The sequence below is a fragment of the Tasmannia lanceolata genome, unplaced genomic scaffold (assembly GCF_043159265.1).
Source record: "Tasmannia lanceolata isolate RefF3 unplaced genomic scaffold, GAP_Taslan_0.1 ptg000029l, whole genome shotgun sequence".
NCBI classification, from domain to species: domain Eukaryota; kingdom Viridiplantae; phylum Streptophyta; class Magnoliopsida; order Canellales; family Winteraceae; genus Tasmannia; species Tasmannia lanceolata.
In genome coordinates, this window is record NW_027518706.1 from 7,514,581 (window position 1) to 7,535,906 (window position 21,326).

Here is a 21,326-nt window from a genome sequence, read left to right on the forward strand (position 1 = left end):
CCATGTTAGGCAATGGTAAGGCCAGTACTTCTTCAGACTGGTGGTTAGATACAGGAGCCACCTGCCATGTTTGCAACTCAAAGAAACTACTTACGGATGCTGTTGGCGTGAAAGAGACCGTTACAGTGGCTAGTGGAGCTGAGGCAAATGTGACTCACACTGGAACTGCGAACCTGGTCCTTTCTTCAGGTAAAATACTAACTTTAAAAAATGTTAAAGTAGTTCCTGCTATTCAAAAGAATTTAATTTCTATTAGTCTTTTAGACAATGCTGGCATGTGTTCATCCTTTTTGGGTGGTAGAGTAACTTTAACTGTTAACTCTTATTATTTTGGTTGTACTTTCTTAATCGATGGTATGTATAGATTGAGTCTAGCAAATGAAACCGTTAGTCAGATTAGTTCCACTTTGATTGATCCTAAGTTGTTACACACTAGATTGGGACATGTGAACTATATGAAAATGGTCACACTTGCTAAAACTCATAATATACCTTTAGATACATCGATTAGATTTGACAGATGTGAAGTGTGTGCACAAACCAAGATCACTAGAAAACCTTTTCGTTCGGTTTCTAGGAGCACACAACTTTTTGAGTTAATACATTCTGACCTCTGTGACTTTAAAAGTTTCACTACTCGAGGTGGTCGGAAGTATTTAATCACTTTTATAGACGATTTTTCTAGATATTGTCATATTTATCTCCTAAAATCGAAAGATGAAGCTTTTGATAAATTTAAAATTTTCAAGAATCGTGTTGAAAATCAATTGAACTTGAAAATTAAGCGATTTAGGAGTGATAGAGGAGGAGAATACACTTTGACAGAGTTCAAGGAATTCTGTGCCTCTCAGGGCATAATCCTTGAAACTACTGCTCCTTACTCACCTCAATCTAATGGCATAACTGAACGTAAGAACCGGACGTTAACTGAAATGTTAAACTATATGTTATTGACAGCTGGCATGCCTACTAGCTATTGGGGAGAAGTAGCTTTAACTGCAAATCACATCCTGAATAGAGTACCACACTCTAAGTTGACCTCTACTCCTTATGAGTTATGGCATAAACATACTTGTAGATATGACACTCTAAAGACATGAGGCTATATTGCTTATGTGAGGATACAAGAGCCTAGGAGACCTAAGGTAGGACCTAGAACCAACACTTGTGTTTATCTAGGTGGTGCAGAAGATAGTGCTGCTGATCGGTTTTTGGATCTATCTACCAATTTGGTTATAGAATCTAGAGATGCAGTATTCTTCGTGAATAAATTTCTCAGAGATCATGGTTTGAACCTACTTGGCAATACTGAGATGGTTACAGAATCGCATGTAGAGTTTGAACAGAATATTTCTGACACCTGTCCTACACTGATTTCTACATCAGAACCTTTAAGAGTTTCGACAAGAGATAGAGTACCCAAGAACTTTGGTGAGGACTTTGTGACCTACCATGTAGAGATTGATCCGTCAACCTATAAGGAAGCGATGAGATCTAGGGACTCTTTGTTGTGGGCAGAAGCCATTGATGATGAAATGAGCTCTCAGTTACAAAATCAAACTTGGCAGCTAGTCGATTTGCCAAAAGGGGCTAAGAGTGTGGGCTGTAAGTGGATTTTAAAGAAGAAACTTAATCCTGACGGATCCATAGCTCAGTATAAAGCACGTTTAGTAGCTAAGGGCTATACTCAAGTCAGTTGGATAGACTACTTTGATGTTTACTTACCGGTCTGTCATTTGGCAACGATAAGAATTCTTCTTGCTTTGGATTTTATTGAGAAGTATGTTGTGCATCAAATGGATGTAAAAATGGTTTTCCTTAATGGAGACCTCACATAGGAAATCTACATGAACCAACCTAAAGGGTTTGTCATGGTGGGTTTCGAGAACAAAGTTTATAAGTTATACAAATCTTTGTATGGTCTTAAACAAGCACCTAAATTGTGGCATCAAAAATTTGACAAGGTAGTAAAGAGCTTTGGTTTTCAGACCGGTTACTTAGATAAATGCCTTTACTTTCGTTCTGTGTCGAATAAGGTTGCGATTATTTGCTTGTATGTAGACGATATGTTGATTCTTGGTTCCGATCTCTCTGTTGTGAGTGACGTGAAAACCACTTTGGCTCAAGAATTCGACGTGAAAGATCTTGGTATGGTTGACACCATTCTCTGTATGAAAGTAAGTTTTGAAAGGCAAAGGATTACTCTTAGCCAAGCCCATTATATTGAAAAACTACTTTCTACATGGGGATGCAGTGAGTGCAAACTGATTGAGACACCATTTGATTATACCAAGAAGTTGATCTCTAATGAAGGAGATACTGTGAATTAGTTAGATTATTCTAAACTGATTGGTAGTCTCATGTATGCTATGAGTTGCACTAGGCCAGACATAGCCTTTACAGTTGGCATGCTGAGTCGTTTCACTAGTAATCCTGGCCATGAGCACTATGATGCCCTTATGAGGCTAATGAGATATCTTAAGGGTACTCAAGGATATGCTCTATGTTATAATGGCCATCCTCCTATCCTGGAAGGGTATTCTGATGCATCATGGGGCTCAGAATTAGGAGACAGTAAATCTACCAGTGGTTATGTTTTTACACTGGGTGAAGCCGTTGTTGCATGGAAGTCAAAGAGACAGACTTGTATTGCTCTCTCATTTATGGAATCGGAACTTTATGCTTTAGCTTCTACAGGAGATGAAGCAGAGTGGATAAGAGATCTGATCCTGGACATTCCATTGACCCATTTAAAGATTAACTCTTTAAGTTTGTTCTGTGATAATCAAGCTACAATTACGGTTGTGAAAAACTCACTCTTTAATGGTAAGAGGAGACATGTCAGACTGAAACATGCCACGCTGAATTATCTTATAGAACGAGGTATTATCACTTTGGTTGATGTGAGATCGAAGGATAATATGGCCGATGCTCTTACGAAGGGACTGAACAAAGATCGAATATTCAAAACTGTGGGGGAGATGGGGTTAAAGACTGTGTAGACGTGTCTTAACCTACATTCATATTATTTTGAATTTTTCGAATCTCTCTATCTTGGCCAAGATAAGCACTTGATATGTTTCAATGATGTTTACAGTTGTCTTTATGTCATTCCACATTTGATGACATGTCCTTCTTGGGAAAGGTTGTTTCATTCCAAACTTGATGATACAGCTTAACTCAATTTGGATATGATGCCTGTAACATTCCAAATGGAAACATGGAATGGTTCTTTGTAAAAGAAACTGTTTAGGTCTTGTTCTTTATTGAAACTTGACATTGATATTTATTGATATTAATATTTATTTTTTCAGCCATTAGGAAATTGTACTAAGTTCTTCTTGTAGAACTAGATACTTTTAGTAAAATACACAAATGATTGGATTCATTTTTAATGAAATTCATATTTGGTAATTTACAGGAATTGGCGAAAATGGAGGAGATTGCCTCAATTTAGATCTTGATGAGGATGACTTACTTGATGAGTGAATCCTTATATAGCAGTGAGAACTATTATTTTCTTTTCAGTTGATTAAATAGTTCACCTACATATGAAACTGCTTATGTTTGAGTTTAGATTATTTATAAAAATCTTGGTTATTCTTTAAAGTATTTTTGTTTTTCAGTTGGATTACAAATCTTTATTGATATGGTGATATGGATGATTCAATAATTTTGTTTGGACATCACATTAACTATCTATTGGATTGTGCTATATGTAGAACATAGGAGGAGATTGTTGGGTATATAATATAACCCATGTATGTTCTAATATAAGCCCAATAAGATAATGGACCGGTGTAGTGGGCCTATTTGGGCTAGAGCCCACTAACCTATTAAAACCCTAGTGTATTTCTATATATAGGGGCTGGAGGCAACAAACTTGGTATTCCAAATTAAATACATTGGGTGTAATGCTTCAAGCAACCTCTTGCTTGACCTAATTACTCTAACAAAGATTTCATCCCAATAGATTCCAATCCAACAAGGGATAGTCCCCTTTTTTAGTGGTGATTTTCAGAAGAGGATGAATAGGTATAAATTTTTGGTCATGTGTACCCCTAAAAAAAATTCTAGTTCTTGTCATCAACTAGATCGAACTAATTGCAGAACCATGTTTCAATAATTGCACAAACTCAGCTTGTCTTTTCTTTCCTAATTAGCCTGTAAGAGCTTAATTTTTGGGAACTGTAATAGCTTTTAACAACTCTTTAAATCATAAAAGACGAGAAGGATTAGTGCAAATATAAAAAAATGGGTGTGCTGATATCATTTTCCTAAACATGATACATAGATTGAAACTAAGAAATGCATTTTATTGCCTAGTAACCGGGAGGTGGCCCAGGTTTTGCCGCCCGGCGGGGGAAGTAGCCGTGGTGAGGGTTGCTCGCAGGAGTAGGTGGGGATATCGGATTCGGCCGGTCCATTTGGCCAAAGTGATAACCAGTACCAATGGTTCCTTGCTCGGAATCCGGCATGGGATTCTGCCGAACTCTGGTGTCACCTGGGACTCCGGCACCAGTGTTGCAGGTGCATATGTTGGTAATGGATGCCCCCACCCCAAGTACCAACATTACAATCAGTGTCCATGAACGAACCTCCATTGTATCTATTCCCTACTAAACACTACCCACTTGGGCATCCCCTTTTTTATAGTTGAAAAAAGCAAGGTTGGTACTGTATTTCTTGGCATGTTCTTGGAAATTTCCATCAAGATAAGGAGATTTAAATTGTGAAATTAGAAGCAATAATCGTATTTGCTTTCTGTGTCGTCTGTGCTATGACTTTCAAGGATGAATTTTAGGTTGTCCATCAATTGGATGGTTAGGATTGTCCGATTGTGAGAGGCTGGCACATGCATAATGATATGATAGTCACGAAAGATTTTTGGGGCACAACTAGACCTAGCAAACGGTCGGGCCGGGTTTCACCGACCCGTACAGGTCCGGGTCATACGGTTCGTGCAATAAATGACCCGGAATTCTTCTGCAAGCAAGATCCTTACGTCCTTGGATTTCTATCCATATCAGAAAAGGAACGAACAGAGAAATGATGAAGAAGAAGATCGTTAGTCTTCTTATTTTTTTTTGTTTTTTTTTTATTTTCATCTTTTCCCAAATATGCTGCATTCTTGTTTCCCTTTCGTCGTCTTTTCCAAAACTAGAGAAATTTCTAGAAAAGACATGAAGTGCAGAAAAACAGGATGGCAATATCATTTGGTAGTAAAGAAAATATAACATAGATGATGACAGCTGTAGAATACCAACAGTTGCTGTTTCTCAACGAAAACATTTATTGGAGTGACAGCTGTTTCTTGAAGGAACCATTTAGAGAAAAGTACGGAATGTGGGCTCATGTTTTGAGAAATTATGGATTTCAAAACAAGAATGAAACACGGGCTATTCTTCAAAATCGGGTGAGCCTGATACCCTTTTGACATCAACATAAATCTCCATTTTCATTGCTGCCTATTAAATTGGCACGCTTCACAAGGCTTCTTTTGGTTCGTGTAAATGTGTATTTGAACCAACATAACCTTGGGTTCATTTCCATATTGGGCGTCGGAAATAACTAGAGCTGGATGGATGCTTGACACGTGTTGAAAACTTTTTTGAACCTGGCGCCTGTATACACAGCCGGTTTGGTTTGGATTTGAAATCTTTCTTTGAACCCAGAGCTCTTTGGGTTCTTTTAAATCTTGGCCGTCACCAATATGCATAGACGGTCGGATCCATGACACGTGGACAAAAATATAGAATGGTGGTTGTCTTCTAATAATACCTCCTCTTTGTATGAGATTCTGCCGGTGTACCTATTATTTCCACCTGCGTACCTATTATTTTCACCGGCGTACACTCTATTTACGCTTACACCCTATTTCCGCCGGCATACCCCTTGATATTCCGGCGCCGACTCGATACGTTTGGAACACATGTTTGAACCCAGAAAATCCGGCAGCGTACTCGATATTCCGGCGGCGTACTCTATAATCAAGCGGCGTACTCGATACGTTTAGAACACATGTTTGAACTAAAAACATCCGGCAGCATACTCTAGAATCCGGGGGCGTACTTGATATCTTTAAAAGGTGGGTGTTCCTTGAATCCAGTAGCGTACCTTATATTCTGGCGGCGTACTCTAGAATCCGGTAGCGTTATTAGCCAAAAGAGGCGTGAGAAATAATAAAATATTAATAACGTAGCCGTTCTAAGCCAAAAGAGATGTGAGAAATAATAAAATATTTAATAACATTGCCTTTCTCAACCAAAACAGATGTGTAAAACAGAATCTGGAGGATGTGGGTGGGCCACGTGGCACCTCTCCTCAAAAAACGTAAAACTCTCTATATGGTGATATATTTGGATTGTAGAAAAAATCTCACCATATCCCACGGTTTTAGCAAAATTGTTTCTATTACTCAATATCCCACGTATTGTTTCTATATATTGGAGAAAAAATCTCCACCATGTCCCATGATTTTAGCAAAATTGTTTCTATCTCTTAATAGCCTACGTGTATTAGCAAAACTTTAGCGAATTAGTTATATTTTGCCCCGTGCATCGCACGAGTTGTCCACTAGTATTAAAAAATGTATCCGTTTTCGAGGCTGTACACTAGTATTCAATAACGTAGCTGTTTTCGCCCAAAAGATAAGTGAGAAATAATAAAATATTACTCTAAAGATAATGATTATGTTGGGTTGTGAATTTGTCAGGAAGGGCAACATACGAGGACTCTGTTAATGTCAGAAGGGTATTGGGGTCTTTTTACCACCCATTTTTGAAGAATCACCCGATGCAAGTTTTAAAAGGTACCTGAAATCCGTACTTCCTCGAAACATGAGCCCCATTCCGTACTTTTCTCAAAGGGGCCGTTTGGATACGCGGAATTTAGAATCCAGGTTTTTAGTTTGAAAACAGTGTAGAAGAGGATTAGAGACAAGAGAAGCGGACCAGCCTCGATTTTTACTCATTTTTTACTTCTCTCCCTTCTTTCCATCAGCAAGAGAGTAGCAGTCCCCCAATATTTCCAGGTTTTAAAAATCTTGGGGTGCAGGAGAGATTTCTGAAACCTGATTTTCTTGCTAAAAATCCAAGGAACGCTGCCAGGACAGCACACATAAGCCTGATCATAAACCCTCTTTTACACTATTTTCAAACTAAAAACCTGGATTCTAAAATCCGCGTATCCAAACGGCCCCTTACTTTCTTGTGGGTTTTGGCATTCCTAAAAGGTTAAAACGTAAAAAATATTACGCTTTTTAAAGGGCACACGCGGGTCCACCCAGCCCAGATGAGTTTTAACCGGCCGGGTGGACCCGCGGGTCAAATTGAAACGGGTCACCACTTGAGGACCCGGAAATTACGGGCGGGTCCGGGTCACTTCTTGCCGGGTCTAGGCACAATCTAGAAACATTGGGGCCCAACAACTGAATGGTTTGGAACTTTGCACAAGGTAGGCTTCATCGTACTTTTCAAAATATAGGCTCACTACGAACGGATGTAATATACGGTGGGGACCACTATATAACGCATATCGTTTAGAAAATTCACCGAGGAAACTTTGTTTGAAGATTCAAACCGTTCATTTGTTGAGCCTCAACGTAAATAGTTTGTGGCCTAAAAGTCATCTAAATCAGATGGTCCTTGTCCCCCAATCTAATACAGCTCGTATAAAAATCTCTACAGTTTGTAAAGGGATCATCCTTAGGAGATTATTTTTGGGGCAAGGCTTATGTACGTTGGGTCACAACAAATGAACGGTTCGGATCTTCGAACAAAGTGAGCTCAAGTGATTATTTTTAAAAGGTACATTTTTCATGATATCCACCTTCTACAAAGATCTAGGCCATTCATTGTTGGCCCAGCTGAGGATTCATGTTAAAAGTGTGAAGAGAGTAAGGGTATGAGTGGGGCCTACCTTGTTCAAAGACACAATCGTACTGTAGCGGGTGTTGTGCCACAACCAGTAAGGGGGTGAAGTTATCCTTAAAGAAAATGAATTTATCACACTCCTTTATTTTGGAAAATGATAAATGCCCCCCTTTTCATCAGGACACCAGTGTACAAGGCAATCAAATCTGTCAGTCCTTGTGTCGTGAAGTACATCAGGCCTCTGCAGTCATTGATACACTGCTGCTAGGTGTCCCAAGTGATGAAAATGGGCGCATTCATCATTTCCCTTTATTTTTGGTTGCTCTACGTACTTTCCCCGCCTAATAGCATATTAAAAGAAGTGTAATGATTTTAGCACTCCACTCCTTTAATTTGTCTTCTTGTCGTTTTGTTTTTAATTGGCATTGTCGGAGCTTTTGGGGAACTGTAAGTAACCTTTTGACAACCCTTTTTACTTGCGTTCACGAGAAAGCAAATCTCTGGAAAACAACCTCTTTTTTCCTTGACAAGACCTTAACAAGACAGAATTCTGGTGTTCACTTGCTTTCCTGGGAACGTAACAAGCCTAGGTGGAAAATGTCAAATAATGACATGGAAATTGTCAAAAATGATGTGGAAATGTCTCTTTTCTCACAAGTGTGGGAAACCGAATCCCACTATTTTGGTGGGATTTGCTTTCCTGGGAAAACTAGTAAAAAAAGGTGGGCAAGCAGTTTCTCGGGAAACCTTTTCCTACACAGTTCCTGCGCACGTGAACAGGCGCGAGAAACCTTTTCCTACACAATTTCCATGGGTTTTCGAGAAATGTTCTATTTCAAAAAAAAAAAAAAATTCTCGGAACTCCGTGGTTATGCTACGGAGTTCCGAGAAAAAAATTAATTCAAAATAATAAAAAAACACCGGCCGACACGGCACTGCACGGCGGGCTGCGGGCCGCGGACCGTGCCCTGCCTAGCCTTGAGGATTTCGGCCCGGCACTGCACGGCCCATGAACCCTTCCGTACCGTGCCATGCCCAGCCCGCGAGCCTATCCGGGCCTCATTTGGTCATGCCGTGCCGGCCCGGCCCGGCACGTTTGCTACCTTGAATGTGCATATGTTTGGTAATGGATGTCACCACCCCAAGTACCAACATAACACCCAGTGCCCATGAACGAACCTCCATTGCAACTATTCCCTACTAAACGCTACTCGGGCATACCATTTTTTATAGCTGAAAAAAGCAAGGTTGTTACTGTAGTTCTTGCAAATTTCCACCAAGATAAGGAGATTTAAATTACGAAATTAAAAGCAATAATCGTATTTGCCAACTTGCTGTCTGGGTCGTCCGTACTATGACTTTCAAGGATGAATTTTTGGCTTGCCCATCGATTGGATGGGTAGGATTGTCCGATGGTGAGACTTTTGTTGCTTGTCACATGCATAGTGATGTGATAGTCAAGAATCTCTACGTAGAAGATTTTTGGGGCACAATCTAAAAACATTGGGGCCCAACAACAACTGAATGGTTTGGAACTTTGCACAAGGTGGGCTTCACTGTTCTTTTCAAAATGGGATTTGCTAAGCTCCATCGCAAAAGACTTTTCTCGGCTGGTCTATTGCATGTCAGACCAGCCACCTCGTGAATGGAGACAAAAGTCGTTGTCTTCATTAACGAGGTGGCTGGTGTGATGTGCGAGAAACCAGCCGCGAAAACTCTTTTGCGATGGACGCTATACAATTGCCTTCACTAAGGCCACTTTCTTTGAAGATTCAAACCGTTCATTTGTTGAGCCTCGTAAATAGTTTGTGGCCTAAAAGTCATCTAAATCAGATTATCCTTGTCCCCCAATCTAATACAGTTCGTAGAAGGATCATCTTTGGGAGATGATGTTTGTGGCAAGCCTTATGTACGTTGTGGGTCACGACAAATGAACGGTTTGGATCTTCAAACAAAGTGAGCTCAAGTGATTATTTTTTAAAAGTAAATTTTTTATGGTGTCCACCTTCTACAAAGATCTAGACCATTCAGTTTTTGCTCCACCGAGTATTCATGTTCAAAGTGTGAAGAGAGTACCGGTTGGGAGAATAAGTACGAGTGGGGCCTGCTTTGTTCAAAGATCTAAACATTCAGTACAACTGTAGTGCAACAACAAGTAATGGGGTGAAGTTATCATTCAATAAAGTGAATTTAACACACTCCTTTATTTTGAGAAATTGTAACTGCAGTAGACGTGGCAATCAAATCTGTGAATCCTTACATCAGCCCTCTGCAGTCATTGATACACTGTTGCTAGGTGTCCCAGCTCCCAAGTGATGAAAAGGGCGCATTTATCATTTCCCTTCATTTTTTGTTGCTCTACGTAATTTTCCTATGGGCCTAATAGCATATTAAAAGAAACTAGGGAAATGATTTTAGCACTCCACTCCTTTGATTTGTTTTTAATTGGCATTGTCAGAGCTTTTGGGGGAACTGTAAGTGACCTTTAGACAACCCTTTTAACACTAACAGACAAGAAGCTTTAGCCACATATCAAAAGAGTGGAGTGCTAATAACATGACATGATTCCTCTTTCTACCCATTTTCTTTGTCTATCTTCTCTAAGATTCGGATGCAATGGATACATGCTAGGAGTGGGACAGAATGCCTCTACCTACTAATTGTTGGCACAAGCTTGCATTCTCAGCCATGATGAACGAACAGTGGTGTGTGACAGTGCTGGTTCCGAAGAGGGTAGAGATAATGCCGGTGGTTCGGAAGATGGTAGACATTAGAGAGGTAGATGGGGATGGACTAGTTTTCTGAAGCCTTGCCAAAGAAGCTGTGATTACCATCTGTAAGCAGAAATAGAACAATGATCTCGGTGTCGTAGTGTTCTAACTTCTAAGCAGCACCGAAGTCGCTGTATTCGTGCTTCCTAACGAAAAAGAAATATGGTTTGAGGGAGCAGGGATGGTGGTTTTCAGGAGAGGAAGAAGATGTATAAATTTTGGGCTGGGCAGACGGCTAGATCGGCTGTTCACCAATAAATGAAATCCAACGTCTTGTCACTGTAGTTCTTGGCAAGTTGTTGGAAATTGTCCGATGGTGAGACTTCTGTTGCTTGGCCCTTGCATAAAGAGGTGATTGTCAGGAATTTCTTTAATGTAGGGACCCCATCGTTTGAAGTAGTATTGACTAGAGAAGCTTCAAGGAATCGTCAAAAAGCTCTCAGAAATTCAACCATTCATTCCCTCGATCGTCAGAGTTGCTAACACTGTGGCCTGTGGGTTCTCAGATCTGAGGATAGAGATATTCGAGGAACTCACATAAGCTATGCTTGTATGCACTATTCATATCGGAATAGGGATTTCGGAATATGGATCGGAGAGAAATTTGATGTAACTTCCCATAACTTTACCGACTTGTTCAAACGAGTTACCACTTAATTTATAATTTGGTCCATCATGACCTATCATGCCTGAAAATGGGTGAAAACATATAATACTTATCTGAAAAATAAAGAGTGAGATCTCTGGCTTAGGGCGGTTCAAGGTTTCGGGTTTCCAATCAAACTAGTATTCAGGGGTGAGCAAATGTTCTCACTTCGTTCAAAGATCATCGTCCCATGAAAATCATCTCCATCGGAAGATCCTTACTCTTTGATCAATTTAGATTTTGGGATCGCCACCTGCTTTAAAGGGCTATTGTCGATTCTAGAAGAAAGAGTCTTAGTTCTTTTCAATTTAAAACAACCTAAAGAGGAAACTTGCTTTCTGGGTTGTCCTTACTCTGGTTCTTTGCAACCCAAAAGGCTTTGCCCATTTATTTCATGGTCTAGGCAAGTGGTGCAGGTTAGGGAGCCCCAGGGCATCCCATCTTGCCACCCGGCTTGCCAAAAGGGGCATCTCTCTACACAAAGAGAGTACACAGTTCTCTTTGGGGTAGACCGGGTCGCATTCACGAGCGCATCCGCCACTGCTTTACCCTCTCTAAATTTGTGCCTAACAGTTGGCTTAATTAGATTGAGGAGGGCCAAGATTTCATCCCAATAGATTCCAATCGAACAAGGGATAGTCCCCTTTTTTAGTAGTGATTTTCAGAAGAGGATGAATAGGTATAAATTTTTGGCCAGGTGTACCCCTAAAAAAAATTCTAGTTCTTGTCATCAACTAGATCGAACGCTCTGATACCATAAAAAAAATTGAAAATAGGGAGGAAAGCCGATGCAATCTTGGGTACCCTTTGCATATATTTATATACGCTTTTACAAGTTACAACACGTTCACAAGAAAACCATAAGAAACATGTGTATCATTTTCCTAAACATAATACATAGATTGAAAATAAGAAGGCATTTTATTGCCTAGTAACCGGGAGGTGGCCCAGGTTTAGCCCGCTGGGGGTCATGGGGGTGGGGGGCGGGGGCGGGGGGCGGAGGAGCGGCAGCCGTAGATTCCCTTGCAGGGCATGGAGTGTAGTGGGGGGCGGGGGTCGGAGGAGCGGCAGGCGTAGTTTCCCTTGCAGGGCAGGGAGTGTAGTGGGGGGCGGGGGAAGATCAGGGGGCCGGGGGCGTGGCGGGGGTTAATGTTTCTCATTGGAGTAGGTGGGGATATCGGATTCCACCGGTCCATTTGGCCAAAGTGATAACCAGAACCAATGGTTCCTTGCTTGGAATCCGGCATGGGATTCCGCCGGACTCTGGTGTCACCGGGGACACCGGCATCAGTGTTGCAGGTGCATATGTTGGTAATGGATGTCCCCACCCCAAGTACCAACATTACAATCAGTGTCCATGAACGAACCTCCATTGTATCTATTCCCTAATAAACACTAGCTACTTGGGCATACCACCTTTTATCGTTGAAAAAAGCAAGGTTGTTACTGTAGTTCTTGTCAAGTTCTTGGAAATTTCCACCGAGATAAGGATATTTAAATTATGAAATTAAAAGCAATAATCTTATTTGCCAACTTGCTTTCTGGGTCGTCAGTACTATGACTTTCAAGGATGAATTTTTGGCTTACTAGAGAAGCTCCAAGGAATCGTCATAATTTTTGCCTGCGGGTGCCCCTAGAGAGTTAGAAAAGTTTTATTTTGGCCTTTTTTTCCCGTAATTGTCATAATTCTTTAATTTTCTTTGTAGTTTTTTTGGTAATTGTCATACTTTAATACATTCTTTTGGTATTTTTTTTGGTAATTTTTCTACTTTGCTTCCATTTTTCCGTAATTTTTAGTTTAAAACTTAGTACGGCATGATTATTATATATTGCTATTATTTATTGCTAGCCACCTTTGCGCAACTCGTACTTCTACCGATCTTTGTAGCAAAGGATGGGCGACAAGCCTAAAAGTAGCCTCGGCGAAGGTGGCTAGAGAATCCCTATACAAAAAAAAAATCTTAAAAAAATACGTCAAAAATCTGGGTGACCCGTGGGTCGACCCGGCCCGAACGGTCCGGGTGCGGGTCCAAGCTCTTTGACCCGTAAAATTTTCCGGGTCATTTTGACCCGGCCCGTTTGACTCGTACAAGCCGGGTCAAACCCGGCCCGTCCCGCCTATTTGCCAGGTCTAGCTTGGCACATCCATAATTAATGATGTAATAGTCAGGAATCTCTTTAAGGTAGGGTCCCCTTTGTTTGTAGCAGTATTCACTAGAGAAGCCCCAAGGAATCGCCGAAAAGATCTCAGAAATTCAACCATTCATTCCATCGTCAGAGTTGCTAACATTGTTGGTTCTCAGATTTGAGGATAGAGAGATTGGAGGATCTCCCGGATGGTTCCACGGTCCATATTCTTCTATCTATCCCTTCCACCTTAATTTTGATGGTCCTTCTTTTGGTAATCCCGGGCCGGCCGAGGTGGGAGGGTTATGCCATAATGGCGAGGGTGTTGTTCAATGGGCCTTCTTTGGTCCGATTGGTGTCTGCGATGCTTCGGAGGCGAAAGTTAAGGCGGTATTCTACGGTATCAAGAAAATAAGTGGTGATTGTCTTGACAAGGTTATTATTGAAGGGGATTCCTTAAATGTTATCTAGTGGCTTAAGGGGGAGTGGCGCCTCCTTGGAGATTCTTGCCATTCATAGATGAGATCCACGAGATTATATCAGGGTCATCGGCTGTCTTGAAGCATGTGAGGTGGGCGGCCAATGAGAAGGCTGATCTGTTAGCCAAGAGGGGTGTGAATAGTGACTCTTTTCAATGGTTTGATTCAAGGTTTAAAATTTCGGTTTCGGTACCGATTTCGGACACTAAAATTTCGACCAAAATTTTGAAATTTCGGTCGAAATCTGGTACAAAACCCGAAAACAATATTTTATTCAATATTAAATTTCGGTGAAATATTAAATTAATATAAAAAAAAAACAGATTTTTGGGTCAAATTTTGGAAAAACTGAAATTTCGACCGAAATTCTCAAATTTCGGCCGAAATAAAATACTGTTTCGGTTTTTATCAATTTTGGTGTCAGAATTTCGGATTTCGGTCAAAATTTAAAACCATGGTTTGATTATCTCCCCCCTTGATCAACCATGTCTTCTTCTGTTCTATTGGGTTGTCCCACCTCGGCCTTCCCTTTCCATTCTAATATGATTTACCATTTCAAAAAAAAAAAAAAGAGATTCGAGGATCTTACATAAGCTATGTTTGTATGCACTAATTATATCGGAATAGGGATTGGATGAACTTTTATGTAACTTCCCATGCTAGGGGCCCCTTATACTCACGTCCTTCATCCCACAATTGGTAATTGTACTGCCACTTCGTTGACTCAGTCTATCTGACCTCACGTGTGGACCCTCTTTGGCCTACACGTGACACATGTGGCCGCTCATTTGTGTTTGGCCATTGTATGTGGATTTTTGCTATCAAGGAGGCATTTGTATTTTGGCCATTGTATGTTGATTTTTTGCCATTAAGGAGGTTTGAACCCAGGCATTTGCTCTGAGACCATGTGAAACGACTAGTTACTCCAAAAGCTTAAGTTGTTGGAGAAAGCGTTATTTATTCTTTTATACTTTAACAGATGGTAACTTGCTAACTCGGTTCCACTTGACAGATTGAACTTTGGGATAAGTATAATTAGGGGGGAACTTCTAATAACTATCCAATATTTTAGGCTCCATTACTTGATTGAATGCCAGTCTGGCAAATAACTTTACCGACTTGTTCAAACGAGTTGCCACTTTATAATTTGGTCCCTCATGACCTATGATGCCCGAAAATGAGTGTAAACATATAATACTTATATGAAAAATAAAGAGTAAGCTCAGGCTTGGGGCGGTTCAAGGTTTCGGGTTTGCACTCAAACTAGTATTCAAGGGTGAGCAAATGTTCTCACCTTGTTCAAAGATCTAAACAATTCAGTTGCTAGGCGCCAATATAAATACATCGTCCCATGAAAATCATCTCCATCAGATGATTCTTACTCTTTGATCAATGGAGATTTCTAGGTGGTACAGTTTATCTACAAATTAGAAGATCATCGTACGTAGATGATTTTTGGGGCACAATCTAGAAACATTGGGGCCCAACAACTGAATTGTTTGGAAATTTGCACAAGGGGGCTTCATCATACTTTTCAAAATATAGGCTCACTATGAACGGATGTAATACACATTGGGGCCCACTATATAACGCATATTGTTTAGAAAATTCACTGGGGCCACTTTGTTTGATGATTCAAACCGTTCATTTGTTGAGCCTCAACGTAAATAGTTTGTGCCCTAAAAGTCATCTAAATGAGATGATCGTTGTCCCCCAATCTATTACAGCTCGTATAAAAATCTCTACAGTTCGTAGAGGGATCATCTTTGGGAGATTATTTTTGGGGCAAGGCTTATTTATGTTGGGTCACAACAAATGAACGGTTACCGTTATAAGCCAAAAGAGAAGTGAGGACCAAAAGAGAACTAAAAAGATAATTAGCCAAAAGAGACGTATTCAATAACGTTACCGTTCTAAGCCAAAAGAGAAGTGAGAAAAGATAATGATTGACTCTGGGTTGTCAGCGTTCCAAAAAATTTTCCAACACGTGTCAAGCATCCATCCGTCTCTAGTTATTTCTGACGGCTAGGATAGAAACGATCCTAAAGTTCTGTCGGTTCAAATACACATTCAAACGAACCAAAAGAAGCCTCGTGAAGCGCACCAATTTAATATGCAGTAATGAAAAAGGAGGACTCTGTCGATGTCAGAAGGGTATCAGGGTCTTTTTACCACCCGATTTTGAAGAATCGCCTGTGTTTCATTCTTGTTTTAAAAGGTACTCGAAATCCATAATTCCTCGAAACATGAGCCCACAATCCGTACTTTTCTCTAATAACAAATACTAAAAAGATAAGAATAGCTAAAGGTCTTTTACAGTTCACACTTTTCCAAACCTGCAAACTACTTTCCGATGATAAGTTCTCATTCTGTTGATCTCATAACTAACTTGAGCTTCGGAGGGTTACCACTGGGTTCCAACTCTTGGTGGTCCCTACCCTAGCCTTTGTCTGTGAGCGCAGGTCACAAGTCAAGCTGTCAACAAGCGGGATCGACACCATCATAGCTGTTCGTTTGCTCAACCGGAGTTGAGCATTATCACTCATATCATTTCCCTCATTTTACCCATTTCCTTTCTCCATCTTCTTTAAGATTCGAATGCGGTGGATACATGCTAGGACAGAACACCTCTACCTGTCAATTGTTGGCATAAGCTTGCATTCTCAGCCATGATGAAGGAGATATGGTATGCGGCATTGCTGGTTCAAAAAAGGGTGGAGATAATGTCAGTGGCATCCATTAGGGGCAATGAAGACATTAGAGAGGTAGATTGGGATGGAGTAGTTTTCTGAAGCCTTGCCAAAGACTGTGATTGCCGTCTGCTAGTGGAAATAGAACAAAGTAACCATGTTTGTGCTTCCTAGAAAAAAAGAAATAGGGTTTGAGGAAAGGAGAGGAAGATGTGTATTTGAAGGAAGACAGATTCTTTGTGACCAAGTGAACGTCTCTTTGATACACAACTAAAATAACTTACTAATCTACCACTATAATGATTCAAAAGTCAGATCATTCTAGATCTCATCTAATACAATGATCGACAACCTAAGTAAACATACAGAATGATATCAGTACATCCATGTTTTGATAACTGCACAAACTCAGCTTGTCTTTTTCTTTCTTAATTGGCCAATGAGAGCTTTTTGGGAACTGTAATAGCTTTTAACAACTCTTTAAATAATAAAAGACAAGAAGGGTTAGTGCAAATATAAAAACATGGGTGTGCTGATATCATTTTACTAAACATAATACATAGATTGAAAATAAGAAGGCATTTTATTGCCTAGTAACCGAGAGGTGGCCTGGGTTTAGCCCACCGAAGGTGGTGGGGGTACGGGGCGGAGGTTGGGGTGGGCGCGGGTTATAGGTTTGCTCACAGGAGTAGGTGGGGATTTTTTAATCCACCGGTTCATTTGGCCAAAGTGATAACAAGAACCAATGGTTTCTTGCAAGGAATCCGGCATGGGATTCCCCCGGACTCCGGCATTAGTGTTGCATGTGCATATGTACGTAATGGATGTCACAACCCCAAGGACCAACATAACACCCAATGCCCATGAAGGAACCTCCATTGCATCTCCCTACTAAACACTACTTGTGCATATACCCTCTTTTATAGTTGAAAAAAGCAATGTTGGTAGTGTAGTACCAATGCTTTCATTTGATGAGAAATGGAATCGTATTTAAATTCTTTTGGTAGTGCCAATGCTTTCATTTGATGAGAAATGGAATTGTACTTAAGAAGACAACTGGACTTGACTAACCAAGATAAGCAATAATCATAATTGCCAACTGCTTTCTGGGTCATGTGTAGTTTGATTCTTGACTGTAATGAGCTTTTCAAGTATAACTTTTATGGCTTGCCATTAATTGGGTAGTTAGGATTGTCCGATTGGGGGGACTTCTATTGCTTGGCTCATGCAACAATTGGGTGGTTGGTCCATACGATTCCATTACCCATCAAATGAAAGCATTAGTACTACCAAGAGACTTTAAATATGATTCCATTTCCAATCAAAAGAAAGGCTAAAAGACTTAAGGCACGTCTGGCTGCCAGGAAATGTTTTTCCTGACAAATCACCATCTCCAAGTTTAAATTGGAGAGAGAAATCAGGAAACAAATTCCCGAGATGATGTCTCCAATGAGGAGAAGATGCAAAAAATCCGGTAATTGAAATCTCTACCCAAAACCGGGTTTTTAGCAACTTCTCAATGCCGGTCCAGATTTTTAGCCGCTTTCACCTTAATCTCCACTTGGAGATGGTGATTTGTCATGAAAAATATTTCCTGGCAGCCAAACGTGCCCATAAACTCTGAAAAAGAAGCTTAATTTGCCAGTTTGGCACTCTACAGGACTACCAAACTAGGTAGTCCCTTTGCTACCTGGAACCAACTTAATCGTTCCTTTTTAACTTGATAGTTTTCATAAAAAGAGATACCCAATAAGTGATTTGAGGATTAGTAAAGTGATGTGAGATAAATCCCAAAACGGATATGCTAGCCAATGAAGGAACCTTCTCTCTTTTTTTCTTTCTACCCTTTTTTTTTTTTTAATTTCCTTTTCTTCTCTCTCTTCCCAATGCACATTTCATTTTCACCTCTATCTCTCGTCTCATTCCTCCACCCATGTGAATCCTACTCACCCTTTTTCTTCACTCCAACTAGCAACAAGAAAAGAAAAGCTTCATTATTCCTCATTTTAACGTACTTCTTTGCCCCCTGTTCTCCGAGTGCCAACCAAAGGTCACATAAACCCTTTTTTCTTTATCATACTTCTCAACCAGACCATACAAGCTACCTCTTTGTCCTTTTTTATTTTTATTCCTTTTCAACACACCTTATTAACTCATTTCTTCTCTACACTAGAGCCCCCCTCTCTTTCATTAGCTGCAAGTTTTCTTCTGAATTAGTTTTTCAACATTAGTCGTTGTCTCTAGGAGCTTGAGATACAAATCAAGCTTTTGAGACTTATCTGGATGCCAATAGCATTCGGAGGTCCGTGGGGTAAGGAAGAGGAGCCTCAAGTTTTCTCTTGACAGGTGAAATTCTTAGAGGAAAAGCATTAACAAGCTACCCCAAATTCAACTATTTCAAGATCTCACATTATCTATGGGGTGTATGCACTAATCATAATGGAATAAGGATGGCATCAAGCCTTGTTTCTACACTGGTTTGAAAAGTAGGACTAGTGTAGAAACAAACTGTTACAGCCAAACTTTGGATAGAAGCTAAGACAGCTCCGAAGGCGAAGAGATGCAGCTGGCTCACACGAACAAATGGTCAGAAAACCACTTGGTGTTCGGACTCCGGGAAGGCTCTCTGATGCTTAAGTCAGTAGCAGCAATAGATACTAGAGAATGGTTGCAGAAGCCGTAACTTTTCGATCCAAAACGCGCACGTTACCGTGACACGTGGCACCACCCTGCTGGTAATAAAAAAATAGATTTTTTTGTAAAACTAGCATTGGATAACTACCATTAGATATCATTGGATAACTACCATTGGAAAACAATTTCTTGAAATACTACCATCCAATACCATAAATTTTAAAAGTTTTAAAACCACCATTAGATAGCAAAAAGTTTCAAAACTACCCTTGAATACTAGGTCGGTCTTCCAAGCACATCAGTTTCCTAAAACTGCAACTTTTATAAATATTACGGAATCTACGATTGGATTTTGAAAGCCGCATTATCCTTCTCCAAGCATTGGATCGTGATGAAAAATTAGGTGATAGATCGTCGGTTGGGGAGGAAAACATTGTCGGTCGATCGCTGGAAAAGTTCGTTGGTTTGCGACAACAATAAAGGCGGAAACCTTCGCTCTGATACCAAATGTTGTTTAAACATTAACCAAAACGATAACTATGGATCTTGGGCATTCAAATCAAAGAAACATTTGAATTGTAGTGAGATGGGTTAGAAATACCTTTCACCATAACCTCACTTTTGAAGCTTGTAATCCGATAAAGACGTACCGAATCGGCTCAGAAACACCCCTTGTTTTCTTCCCTCTCCTCACCACTAAGATAATGGGAAACATCTCTTTATGTGTGCTTTCTCAAGAAAGAGATGGAACACTTTGTGGTGAGAGGAAGAGGGACCAAGAGTCTATATTTACATGCTAAGAAGCTCCCATAAAACTTCCAAAATCAGTTGTAATTTTTTTGGATCTTTAGGCATCTTTAGGCACAAGTTTAGCAAGAGCTATTAAAGCTTACTTTTTTTGAAAGATGACAAATTTTTATTGATTTTTATTGATACTAAGGTTATATTGGGGACCAGGGGTCCCATCCTGTATGACAAAGTATCAGAAAGATTGGTCAGGGCATACCCTGGACTAGGAAGCTAAATAACATAAGGGAAAATTACATTTACACCCCCTCTAGTTTCTGACACATCCACTTCTACCCCTTTAGTTTAAAACGTGGCAACTACACCCCCTGTAGTTTCAATTTGTATAAGGTAGGCCCCTCAGTTGACGGTTCGTCCACAGATTGAAGGGTTAGGATCATCCAATGGAGCTGATTTTTTAGGCACACCATATCTACGTCAGGGCCCATCAAATGAACACTTTGGATCATCCAAACAATGTGGGTCCACTGTGTTTTTGGTAGTGTTTGGATTCTCTTTTGGAGCAGTATTGGCTAGAGAAACTCAACCATTCCCTAGTCAAAGTTGTTGACATTCTCGGTTCTCAGATTTGAGGATAGAGAGATTCCAGGATCTGACATAATCTATGTCTGCATGCATTATTCATATCGGAATAGGGATTGGTTCAAACCCTCTTTCTACGCTTAGGCTCCGTTTTCTTTCGAGGTAAAAATCCCAAAATGGGCCTAAATTTTGTTTTATGTTGTAAAAATGGACATATAACAAATTTTATGTCCATTTTTACGCTGAGGCTTATCAGAAAAATAGGAAAAATAGATAGGACCGAGCATTTACTGGCAAATTTTTTAGGGCGATGATAAATTCGCACCCCCTTTAGGATAATTCACACCCGTTTCACCTTAAAAATCGTTATAGTCTACCACATATCCTCCTTAAAGGGGTGCGAATTATCCTTGGGGGTTGCGAATTTATCATTGCCCATTTTTTAACGTATACCTGCGTTCATGATGGCTAGTGATGGCGTCGGAATCCGGGTCTGCGATCGCACAGTCGGTAGAGGGCCTCCGCGGGGTCTGCAATCACAAACAAAGGGGGTCAAGGGGTCCGGGGTGGGTCCTGGACGGCCACTTCGACACCCAAGTCAGACCCTTCGACCAAACAATATAAAGGACATCGAGAAGAGGAGAGGGTTTTGATCAGGTTTACCAGGACCAAGACGAAGATTCTTTTCTGGGTATGTGGGTGGATGGGTCAGAGGGGACTAACAGGGAGAGTGGGATTAAGTTCCTAGTCTCCTCTGTTGTTGTCTTGCCTCTTTT